This window comes from Saccostrea cucullata, unplaced genomic scaffold, assembly GCF_032062105.1.
Source record: "Saccostrea cucullata isolate Sc308-1 unplaced genomic scaffold, CSIRO_AGI_Scuc_v1 ctg23194, whole genome shotgun sequence".
Lineage (NCBI taxonomy): Eukaryota > Metazoa > Mollusca > Bivalvia > Ostreida > Ostreidae > Saccostrea > Saccostrea cuccullata.
The window spans coordinates 1-5004 of NW_026931753.1; the positions used below are offsets into that span (position 1 = coordinate 1).

The window sequence follows — 5004 nt, forward strand, 5'->3', positions numbered from 1 at the left end:
AACTTTCCTATATCTTCATAAATGGAATAAAGAACATTTAAATAAAAACACAATCACCGTGTTACACTTCTATCGAATTCCATGAAAATATATTATATATATTGGTCGGAAATACACCATTAGAATTATCTGGATGTGGACATGCTGCATTTATCAGTGTTTATACCTTACATGTAGTTGTGTGGCGTGACCGTGTGTACTTTGCAAGATAAAGGACATAATACAACCATAGACACTATATGTATGAGTAAAAAAAAATAACCTAAATTTATCCTTGATATGAGTGAAAGAAATATTGGAATGATAATTTTTAAGCAGTGTATAACAGGTGTAATTGTTGCATTCATCGTTGGATCTATTTTCATTTTCGATGCGACGTTAAGGGATTTCCTACGAGAAGCAAGGGTACGGGACGAACAGTTAGCTTTTCTTAAGCAGAAAGTCAACAAATACGATGACGAGTTTCCGCTCCTGCAAGACAAAAACAAGGAATTACACCTATCGTTAACGCAGCTGAAAGACGAATTATCACTAATTAAACAGACAAAGACAGGTAAGCAGGAAAAGATTAATTTTGATATATTGCTTGATAAAATCGAGGCACAACATCCACTATTAAGAGGGGTATTGCTTTGTTAAATGAGTTTGAAATCAAAAAGGGACATATGCTTACATACACTATTAAAAAAAATTAAAATTTTGTTTAAATGTACTTTTAGATAACAAGTCAAATTATCATCATATTCAGATATTTTAAAGATAACATTTATTTGAAATAGTAAAAGAGAAAAAAAAATGCGTTATAAAATCATTTTTCAAATATTATTTATTGGACCTGTCTATCAGTCAAAAGAAAAGTCGAGAAATGAAAAGTTAAAATTTAGAATTAACAATGTAGTTTTACTTACGAATATGTCTTATACATGTTATATTTGTTGCTTTTCTGCTTTAGAACATTATTTTGGCGAGTGCTTTTGGTCACATTACGTGAACAATTTTGACGAGGAATTTACCTATGCCCCCGAGAGCTATGTCATTTCTGGTGTTAGTAGCTTTCATAATAACTATCGTGAGTGAGTATTCTCGTAGAAAAAATAAAACAAACTTATTCAAATGCATGTTTAGAATTGATAAAGCATCCTAACAGAATACCATTTTTCTATATGATAATGGAAGTTTAAAGGTAATTTTAATGAATTCTTAATATTAAACAAAATCTAATCTTTAAAACATCATACATGGGATAAATGTAATATAACAGAAAATATTTATGTAATTTTGATAATAGATATACGTTTAAAATCATATACAATTAAAGAAAATGTGGGAATAATGCTTCTGGTGAAGACGTTCCTTGTGACGTCGTATTTTTCTACGTCGTCGACGTAATGTGTCATTGTTACGTCGATGTTTATTTTCGTGGTTAACGGCAACGGCTAAAAAAAAAACACGATTTAGTGCGCATTTTTCTGACCAATCAAAGGCAAGCATAGAATGTAATCCACCTGGCTCCCCACTCTCTACCATCGGCTCATAAATTCACCTCTGTCGTTGGCTCACGTATACACAGTGTTAAACACGAGAAATAGTGCGTTTGTTTTAATTCATTACAATTCAATTTCTTTGCTTATGTCTGAGTTTTGAGATAGATATTTATCAAATCAATCCAAAACTATTAATTTAAATTGAAACAATTCTTCAAATATCACGTTTTATACGGTATGTCAAAAATCTTGACGTGAGCCCATTGCAGAGGTGTCTGAGAGAGGAACGAACGACAACTCTGCATGGGAGATTGCTGGCTCCCCTGCCTTGGCAAGGATGAGACAGGGGACCAGGCTACTACATTAGTCCAAATTCGTTGAATACGCATGCTCGGCTTCATGGTCGTGCATTCTGGGAAAACTGTGAAAACTACTATAGATAGACCGTACGATAAGAATTTCGTTGTATCATTCAATAACTATGTTTATTTATTGTGTAGCTTACAGTTTAAAGATAACTACGTAATTGCAATACATGTACTTCAAATTTCCTTTTTTCTGACGGAGAAGCCCGAGTCATTATCTGATTGTTCTAAACAAAGACAAGGGAGGTTTTTTTTTTTACGTCTAAGCAAAACCAAAGATAGTCTCTTATTTCTGATTGGTCAATTCAGCCAATCTAACCAATTCCAGAAACAAGAATCTACACTAAAATAACGAATAAATCCTTTATTTATAAAACAAAAAAAATCTGATGTGCATGGCTTTTAAAAACCTAATAGTTCTTGACAAAGATGAAATGACCAAAAAGGACCAAGCTACTTCACAACTTCACATTCGGAACTCTCTTGATTTCTTCATACAACATAAACTTTAAGTTATTTCTATATTCCTTTCAACTTACCTGAATTTTTTTTGCTACATTGCCACGATATTCTATTCTTAAATCATCTCATACAATGCCTTGAGCAATCGGCATCTTCACCAAATTATATAGAGTATCCCTCCTCTTCTTCCGTCTTCCGTTGGGCCAAAACTCCATTAGGTCAACACAAAAACTTCAACCCCCCATGTTTCTTTACCTATGTGTGACTGTCTATACAATACACTTAACAAAAACAATTATAACCGATTAATAATAGAAAAAAACCCCTGTCACGTGATTGGTCAGCATGGACGTGTAATTGTCGGCTCAGTAAAGTTGGTCGATTTAAGGTGGATGTTGGTCAAAATTTTCTACAAATCTTGTCCAGGGATTGTATTTATGTGTGTTCTCTGTGATTATCGGTGAATATTTGTGTTACATTCAGACTTTAGCGGCAAAAACAGAAAAATGTCTTCGAACGCTGGTAAAGCTAAAGGTGGACGCGTAAACAACTCACGGAACAAAAGAACTGAACAGAGTTCACCCGAGGAATCGGCAGAAAGATCAATAGCTGAAGAAAAGGAAAAAGTTGAGTCTATAGAAAATGGTCTTAAAAATGTACAGAAAACGTTGCAGGGTATAAGTAAAAAGTTACCGAAATATGAACATGTAGAGAGTGAATTAACAAGGATTACGTCATTGATCGAAGATCATGAAACTGGGTTAACAACTTCCTTGAAGTATGTCGCAGAACAATCTGAAAGTAACAGTGATGAACTATATTTTGTGAGGTCAGAGAATGCACAATTACGCAGAGAGCTTGACCTAATGCGTGCTATGATGATACATATGGACCGCAGAATGCAGAACATGGAGTCAGAAATTACAGACTTGAGATCGCGATCAATGCGTGACAATATTATGATTCATAATTTAGCATACGCATCGGATGAAAAGCTGGATCAACAGGTTCCTAACATTTTGAAGGAATATCTTGGGGTTGAGGTGAAGTTTGTCCGAATACACAGAAATAGCGTAAGAGGAACGATTAATTCAAGGCCAGTATCCATCACTGGTAAATTGGTGGACGGCAGGAAAAAGGATGAACTTCTCCGCGCTCAGAAACAGAAAAAGGCAGAAAAGGTGGAACTACCATTCTACATTACAGCCCAAGAGCCAGCGTCAACATTGGAGGAGCGTAAGCGTTTATACGAAATTTCCGACTCCTTCAGAAAACAACATATAACATGTAAAATTGAAAAGGGGCGTGTGGTTATGCCGAATGGACAACGATATGTGACCCTCTCCCAAAGCTGGAAATATCAGATGCGCTTAAGATCGGTCCGGAGGAAACAGCGAAACTGGATAATGTGAACATCGTATACACAGAACCGACCAGGGTAAAGAATTCCGAAGATTTTTGCCACGGGAAGAAAAATTCACGCGATAGAGGAGGTGAATGAGCTTTATAAAAAAGTGAGCATTGATCCTGTTTCGGCGGAGGCAGATCATCGCATCTTAGTTTATAGATTTATAGACAACTCAGGAAAGTTACAGGAAAGCTACTGGGATGGAGGTGAACATGGGGCAGGTCGCCGCCTGTTGAAGTACATGCAATCTAACGAAATAGTTAACGTCGGAATTGTGGTTACGAGATGGAATGGTCGTACCTTCCTTGGGCAGGAACGTTTTCGTATTATGGAAGAGCATGTCAGTGATATTGCAAATCAAGTGGATGTGGACTAGGTATACACTGTATATTAGTGCTCCATTCTGTATAGGGCTTAAACCGAGCCACCAATTCGGAACTTTTAAATCCGTTTTTTTTCCCGGAACTATACAGTATGTTTGCATGGTTCTGTATTTAGTATCCTTTCTTTACATCCAGTGACATAGTGAGGTAAACATTAACTGGGAAATACTTCTACTTCTACCGGAAAGCGGCCGCCATCAATAAGCTGATTATTCTGCCACTGTGTAGGGTGTGCGCGTTAAAAAAGGTGCAACTATACAAGTAGTGAGTTTAAAAACAGAGCAGAATAAATTAGGCAGCCAGGTGAGTCTTGAAGGATTCAAGGCTCACTGCGGACACTGTACTGGAGGGGAGGGCGTTCCAGTCTCTGATTGTCCTCGGGTAGAAGGAATCCCGTCTAATATTTGTTGAGCATTTTTGTTGCCTGAATGAGTTGCCATTATGGGCTCTGCTTGCTCTTCCTGTTGGTATTAGCTTATCACTAGGGTCTATTTTCACTTTGCTGTTAACGATCTTGTAGAATAGGCATAGTCGTGTGTTCTTTCTTCTGTCTTGTAGTACTGCCCAGTTTAGGTCTTTCACTATATTGGACACTGATGTTGCACTATTGTAGTTGTAGTTGTTTCTTACGTATCTAGCCGCTCTTTTCTGAACTCCCTCCAGTTTGTTGATGTTGTTTTGTTGATATGGGTCCCAGGTTGAGCATGCATATTCTAATGTTGGTCGGACTAGCGTTTTGTATGCCTTTTCCTTTAAGCTAGGGTTACTGATGTTTAGATTTCTTTTCAAGAAGCCGAGAGTGTTGTTAGCTTTTTTACATATGTTGGCAATATGTGTGTTCCATTTCATGTCTGACGTTATGGTGATCCCTAGATACTTAGCCGATGTAACTTGCTCTAAGA

General features: G+C 36.8%; 1 pseudogene; it reads left to right on the forward strand.

Annotated features, from left to right (window-relative positions):
• Positions 1-2743: 2743 nt before the first annotated feature.
• Positions 2744-4252, forward strand: LOC134233450 (uncharacterized; annotated as a pseudogene).
• Positions 4253-5004: the final 752 nt, after the last annotated feature.